The 8,223-nt window shown below is 32.0% G+C and overlaps 1 long non-coding RNA gene across 1 annotated transcript; it reads right to left on the bottom strand.

The window, feature by feature from the left end:
* Positions 1 to 5,723: 5,723 nt before the first annotated feature.
* Positions 5,724 to 7,564, bottom strand: LOC149247799 (uncharacterized). The gene is made up of 3 exons (XR_016265660.1): positions 7,316 to 7,564; positions 7,191 to 7,222; positions 5,724 to 6,552 (listed from the first exon to the last, which is right to left on the bottom strand). It is a non-coding gene; the product is annotated as an uncharacterized LOC149247799 (long non-coding RNA).
* Positions 7,565 to 8,223: the final 659 nt, after the last annotated feature.

Raw genomic sequence — 8,223 nt, 5'->3', positions numbered from 1 at the left:
ACACTATAACAATTCACATAATATAAATTAATATTAAAATAAAATAATAATAAAAATAAATGAAGTTGAAACCATTATATATATATATATATATATATATATATATAGATATATATATATATAGATATATATATATATGAACTAGTAAATATACTAAATATTGATAATAATTAACAACTCATTAAATTAGTAAATATTCTACAAATTGAAGGAAATTAATGACTTATTAAATTGGAAAATACACTACAAATTGATGGCATTACTCGTTAAACTAGTAAATATATTACCAGATAATGAATCAAATCAACCAATTAATAACTAATAAAAATAAAACTAAAATTTAGTCATGTTACCATTAGTCTCCTCCCTAAACATAATAACTCATCTATATGGTATAGCTTTTTTTGTAATAACAAAAAAGTGAATTTGTACTTGTCACATACCATTAAATATCTATCTTTTGTAAACCATGACTATGGTACTACGTAAATTAAACAATATAACCTCTTGTAAGGAAATTTACGGTAAAATTGTATTCACCAATATTAACTTTTAGTAAAGTTCTTCATCAGGGTAGCTAATTTTTGGGATATGGGTGTATTTGAGAAAACAACTTAAAGAGATTCTAGAATCTAAAAGAAATCTTATGATTAAATCTTTAAAATGACATTTAAAATTTGAGAACTATCAAAATTACTTTAAATTGCATCAACTGATATCTTCAATATTTCATCAATACATAAGCATTTGAAAATTGGATATTCTTTTGTTGCATTGGTTTCATGATGATATAGGGGAAAATAATAATTTGCATTGACTCTAATGGTAATATACCACAAATATATCATGTTTAATTAATTTTGATAATAATGTAACTTAAAATGATTGGATAACAAATATTGATTTCAATATTAATACAACCATGTAATAAATAGTACACTAAGCTCTTTACAATATATCCTATGGTCACCATTCATTGAACATTTGAAAAAAATGCTATTAGTCAATTACATTAATTTTAGCAATGTTAATTAGTTGCATTAATTTCAGTGATAATGCATTTAAAAATGATTAGTTATCTCCATGAAGATTAACTAAACCATGTAAAGTATATTGTGGTAATTTAGAGAATTATATAGTAAAAGTTACCAATAATGCGACAATTCAATCACAAGATAAAATATAAAATATACATGCATACATATATGGAAGAAAAGAAAATAGAGAGTAATTATAGAGTCAACAACAAGTATTCTTTATTAATGTAGGCATGGTCTAATTAATATACAAAATGATCTTTTCCCATGAATTGGCAATACAATTTTAGGTGAGATTCTAATTTATTTTTCTTTAAAATGTGTTTTTTAATGCATAAATAGATTCAACACCCTAAAAAATCACATATTCTTATTTTGTTTAAAATATGTTTTTGAATGCATAAACGGGTTCAACACCCTCAAAAAACCACAATGCACATCACATATTCTTATTTTGTTTAAAATATGTTTTTGAATGCATAAATGGGTTCAACACCCTCAAAAAACCACAATGCACACGTCAATCAAGCAACTTAAATATATGATTAGCCAATCAAATAGCTTAAATATATGATTCTTAATCTCTACTGGATTTTGAAAAAATTAAAGGGAAAAAATGATTTGAAAAATGGTTATTTTATCTATTAGTTAGGCTACACTATTAATATATGGTCAACAATAAAAAAATATTTTACATTTTAGATCCGTGTCTATTTATACATTACATAAATGAAGGTAGTTGTGACTTGTAACTTCTTATTGGTTGACCTAAACAATCAAGTGACCAACTAAACTATCTCATTGACAACATCTTTGGTTGAGTTTCTCTATGACAATGAACTTTAGCTACTCAATCTAGTCAACTAGTCTCTATGAGCCCCCTCCCACATACATTGAACTTAATAATTGATGATGATGATGATGATGATGATGGTTAACGTCCGCTGAGACCAAATAATGATCTATCGGACCTAAAAAGACAAATTATTTATTTTGATTTAAGATTTTATTCCTATGCTCAAAAAGCTTGGAGAGAAGCCTCCCGAGTTCACTATAATTTTGGCATTGTAAAAGGCTAGGAAGGTCAGTATTGTAACAAAGGTTGTGAAATTGAGATATAATGTGGTTGTATGCAGGGCACTCTAAGAGGAAGTGGTTTTCATCCTCGATTCTCCTATTCTCACAAATATGGCAGATCCTTTCCATCCATGGCGTTTTAGGAACTACCCAGCGGCCAGTTTCACTATGGAGCTCATGAGAATTCGTTCTAATCTTTGCTATATTAATTTTCTTTTTTGAGCTAGTTAGAATAGAGAGATACTTTTGATCTTCAAGGGTGGGGTTGATGACCTTCTTATAATAACTTAATTTTCTTTTAGACGCTAAATCTTTCTCACACCACAATTTTTCTTTGAACTTAGAAGTAACAATATCTTTAATGTTATTTATGTTTTGCAAAGCATCATTCTCATTGATCTCCCAATAGTTTAACCGGGCTCTTGTGTCCTTATGCCATCCTCGGTTAAGCCTAAGGTGATTTTGGCTGGAATTTAAAGCTAGCTTAGGAAGTCTATGATTGTCTATGTTATTGAGCTTTTGCTTGTACATCAGAAACCTGAGCATAGCCAGGCTCTCAATAGAAGAAAGACCTGCTTATATAAGGAGAATAGGATAGGGTGTATTACTTTTAATTTTCAGGTTATAAGTTATAAAACGCTTCTGGATTTGCTCAATCTTCCTCCATGATTCTCTGGAGATGCTGTAGCCCCAAACTTCACAGCCATATAAGATAACAGGAGTGACTAAAGTTTCAAAGAGGAACTTCTTTTTATCCCACATTACGAGGTTTGTTGTTTTACAATTATTTTCAAGACCAAAATAAGCTTTCCATCCCCCATTGATCCTTTTCTCAATGCTATGGTTCCAGTTGAGCTTGTGATGGATATCAATTCCTAGGTACTTGTAAGAATACACTTCCTCCAAGTTATTATTGTCATACGTAAAATTAGCGCAAGTGTCCTTCTTAGATTTGATAATCATAACTTTTGTTTTGTCTGTGTTAACAGTCATACCCATGATAGAGCAGAAATCCTTGAGAAGCTTGAGTTGCTTATCAAGATCAGAAGGGCACATTGCCAGAAGAACAATATCGTCAGCATAGAGAAGAAGGATAATGACTATCCCAGCTAAGATTGTGCCACCACATCCTGCTTCTTCTAAATAACCTTCGAGCTTATCGATGTAAATGCCAAATAGAGTAGGGGAGAGGGGGCAACCTTGTTTAACTCCGATGTTACACTTAATATCTTTTGACCACCCCTCATTGTTCTTTAGCTTGGCAATTACATTCTCGTATAGCCTTATAGCAGCAGCTCTTAGCTCAAGAGGAACCTTTAGCTCTTCTAACCTATTCCAAAGGTTGTATCTAGGAACCGTATCGAAAGCCTTTCTAAAGTCTACAAAGCAGCAGAATAAATTGGATTTATCATTACGACATTCCTCTGCAATGATCCTTAGCGTAACAAGGTGGTCTGTTGTTGAGTGATGCCTTCTGAAACCTGCTTGGCCTTTAGCCCGCTTACCTTCACTTTCAAGCCAAATGCTTAACTTTTTTTCCAGAATACTACCATATAATTTGGCTAAGAGAGGGCTGATCATAATTGTTCGATAATTAGAGGGGTTATTTGTATCTCCACTTTTAAAAATAGGGATAATGAGGCTCTCAGTCCAAGGTTTAGGGAACCCTTGCTTAACAACTTGATTGAAAAGCTTGTGGATGTGGGGGATGAGGACAGGGCCTCCAATTTTTAAGATTTCTGCCTGGTAACCTTCAATGTCCTTAGCTTTCCCATTTGCGAGGCGATTAACCCCAAACTTAATGTCTTCTAAAGAGAAGACTTCTTTCGTTGTGAGCAGGGTTTCCAAATTATCCGTGACATTAGGAGATTCATAAAGCTTTTTAAGATAAGAATTCCAATCGTGAAGAGAAATTTTATTATTATCCTTAGTCTTCCTAGTCAGAATCTGCCTCCAAAATGTTTTAGGAGCTACCTTAGAGAGGTGTAAGAGATTCTCTTGTCTTTGACGAATGTACTGCCTCTTTTTCCTTTTAATTACATTACCATCATCTTATTTTATTGGTTATTCCCAAACCCTTAAACATTGTAAATGTTTATTACATTTAAGATTCCCAATATAAAAATTATTAATATACAAGGAAGTGTAACTATAAAATACCAAGAATTAAGGAATTTGAGATGTATGACTATAGCATTATTAATTGCAAACATGAAATCCTAGGAGCATTGAGATGTGAAATTATCAATTCAAATGAAAATTTAATAGCTTGCAAATTCTATTAAGAATTTGAAAGATTATATTTATTAATTGCAAACATGAAATCCTAGGAGCATTAGGATGTGAAAATTATCAATTACAATGAAAATTTATTAGCTTCTAAATTCTATTAAGAATTTGAACAATTGTATCTCATTTATTTTGGTGATGTTGGAAAGAAAAATAATAAAGTTTTATTGATTGCAACAATGAAATGACAAATTAATATGCATATATTTAAAAGCCAAGATGATGTAAAACATAATGAAAATTGACTCGACAAATATTATGAAAAATAATATTAAATTACTCCTCAAAATATTGTAAAAATGTTTATAACTAAAATATTTTTACAATTTAAATAAAAATATTTATAACTAAAATATATTTTTACAATTTAAAAAAATAAAGACTAAATGTAGATTTTATTACCTTACATTTAAGAAAAGAATGAAATTAAAAAATATATACTAACATCGGATTGTTATTAGAAACAATATAATAGAAACATAAACATGGAAAAACATAAAATACAAAAATAAAAAATAAATATAAAAAAAAAATAAAAGAAGCACACGGTACGATATAGATACAACCTTCTCACCTTATACATTCCTTTATAATTTAATATTTACATATAATAAATGTATTTTTCAAAAACTAGTCCTATCTAATTAATTGGATAGAAATCGTTTAATCTATTCTCAAGTCGTCCCTCCTCACATTATTTTATAATTCAGTACTTACATATAAAAATTTCAAAAAATAATCATATCCAATAATTGGATAGAAATCATTTAATTTATTCCCAAATCATCCCTCCCCTTAAGTTTCCTTGAGTGATTCTAGGAGCTAATATTTCCAACGCATCCCGCTTTGGAAATTAGACTCGAAAAGTGTGGCTTAAAATATACATTGATTTTTAAATTCATAGGGAAGAGGTTTAGGTTTAAATTTAAATGGCAAAGGGTAAAAAATTTCACAAATGACACCGTCCATAAAAACTTTTCAAATACAAAATTTATAATGAGATAACCAGGAAAACATACTAACTTTTCAAATACAAAACTTATAATGAGATAACCAGGAAAACATACTATTAGAGTACTATATACATCTATTTTTAAATAAATATGAAGACGTTTAGATTTAAATTCCACATAGCACTGTTTTCACAAATGATTAATATTGAGATAACCAGAAACACACTCACAATCAGACAACTCTTTAAGGGATGCAGAGTAGTATTCTGCTGTAACAGGAAACTCAAATTTTATCAATTCTCAAAACAAAAATATGCAAAAAACATAGTAGAGCACGAACAACGAAATTCTACAAAATTTACCAAATAATTTGAACTCTGCATACACAACGAAGGAATTGTGCAATTTTAACCTCCATTGTCTTCGGTTTCTTCAGGGCGGGAGGGGAAGCTTAAGAACGGTTACGGTCAACACTCCATCCTGACAGACGACAGATATGGCCTCAAGCTTAGAGTCAAGGTGAATTTCCTTACCAGCCGGCAAGGCACATTTTGATGATCTCAAACGAAATTTTAAGTGCAACTACTTTGATGTCGTTGAGGAGCTTCTCCATTTCATCTAGCACGCCAAGTTGCTACTGCACCGCTCAAGAAAGGGTCACTCACCATCTTTCAATTCTCTAACCCTGCAAAGAAAATATGATCATTCGCCATCTTTCAATTCTCTAACCCTGCAAAGAAAATATAATTATTTTCCCAAGGTCTATTTCAAATTGTGAAAAAATTAGCGCACAACATTTGAAAATAGCGAAATTGCTTGCCGGATTTTAAAAATCAGAGAAAAGACGATTTCACAATAACAGATTGAGTGCTTTTGTTTGGCGCGCAGAAATTTCAAATTTCAAACATGAAATCAAGGACGGTGCCGTATGTTGTAGGTGTATCACTCAATGCGAGTCGTCCCAGCGGGACAGTGGCAGCGGCTCTCCTTCATGGCAAGAGCTAATACTCTTAAACCGCATTAAATAAACTATCGCTGAATAGAAAAGGTGGAGTCGCCGGGAATTCGCCGGGGATCGGGATGTCAGCCATGGTGTACATGGATGCCCCCATGATATACATAGAGATGGGCCAGCCTGCATTGGGCATTTAATACCCAATGTATGGCTGGTTAGCTCTTGCCGTATTTACGCTGCCCTGCAGCACATATCAGTCAAAAACACGTTACTTTTCAATCACTTCACATTAATGCGAAATATATATTTATTATTTTGACGACCAGTTTACCACAACGCAAAGGCATCCAGGATCGTTCAAATAGTTAAATGGGAAATGTTATTTAATGAAGATTTTTATATATTAGCATAAATTTATTTTAAATACCGTTTTAATTTGAGTTTAGAAAAATTTAATATTTTCAGTGCAAATTTTTTATGAATTTATATTATTTAAATATTTTATATAGTTATTTAATTTTTATTATTTTTAAATTTTTTATTTTAATCTATAGAGAAAAAATTCAACTTTACTGAAAGATAAATAATAATATACTATCATACTAGACATTCTAATGAACCTCTCTACTCATTTGAACCTCTCTACTCAATGCGTAAATTTTAATTTTAATTTGTATAATATATAACTCAATTTATATAAAAATTAAATACTTTATTACGAAATATATCTCTATCATAATTAAATTAACTGAATAAAATTAACATATATGCATAAATTAACTAGAAAATATTACATTCAAAATAAATAAATATACCCTGGGTACAACAGAGTACATGCTGAACAAAACAAAATAGGGAATGGCGGTGAAAGAGTGGTACCTGCTGTCTTACTGGCTGTTTCCCAATATAAACTGTGGAAAAGTATAATACAAACATTTATCTGTTAGAAAACAAATAATAAAGCAAATTTCTGATATAAAGTGTTAAAGCTGATTAGTGTTTACCCAGGTAACGACTTTCGGATGGAGTTATGAGATTCCATGTTAAGAGAGCGGTGATGATGAGCAGACTTATGGATCCCAAATTTCTAGCCATCAATGGTAAACTGTTGAAAGAATACGAAGCAGCAGCAAAGTGCTGTGAGAAGCAGGTATGCGGCAGAAGTAGGGAGTTGAACAAAATAAATAAGCGAGTTGAAGCGCACGGCCGAGGAGGGACATTTATGAGTAGGGCGGTCTGTTCAGGGTAACTCTTCCGTGCTCAGAAGTCGTGGGCGAATGGACGTGCCAAGGACACACATGATCCTTTACTTTCTGCCTACCCACTAGTGTACCTGTCAAAGATGCCACCCTCCACTCATCGATTCTTTTTAGTGCTTAGAAGCTGCATGCAATCTTCAAAGATGCCTTTTTGATGTCGCTACATGCTACCAGGCTTGTGACTAGAGTTCTTGTATTTTTGTGTAACAGTCAAAGATGTCACCTTTCACTTATTGCGACAGTTCCGTGCTCAGAAGCTGCACGCAATCTTCCTTGATTGCGTGGCCGGGGAGGCACATTTATGAGTAGGGCGGTCTGTTCAGGATAACTCTTCCGTGCTCAGAAGTCGTGGGTGATTGGACGTGCCAAGGACACACATGATCCTTTACTTTCGTCTACGGCAACTCTTATTTCTTACTCCATAGAAAAGTTAACTCTTATTTCTTACTCCATAGAAAAGTTAATACAGTCTTACATGCTAGGGGAATAGCAGTTTTTTTGCATTTATATTTCCTTCAAAGTTGACTTTGGCACTTTAGCAGCAAGAAACTGCTATTCCCCTTGCATATCAGACTGCATTAACTTTTCTATGGGGTAAAAAATAAAAATTGCCTTCCGTCTACCCACTACTGTACCAGTCAAAGATGCCACGT

This window comes from Pinus tabuliformis, chromosome 7 (assembly GCF_031772625.1).
Source record: "Pinus tabuliformis cultivar Carrire ecotype Pingquan chromosome 7, CPIR1, whole genome shotgun sequence".
NCBI classification, from domain to species: domain Eukaryota; kingdom Viridiplantae; phylum Streptophyta; class Pinopsida; order Pinales; family Pinaceae; genus Pinus; species Pinus tabuliformis.
This window is presented reverse-complemented; position numbering and strand designations above follow the sequence as displayed.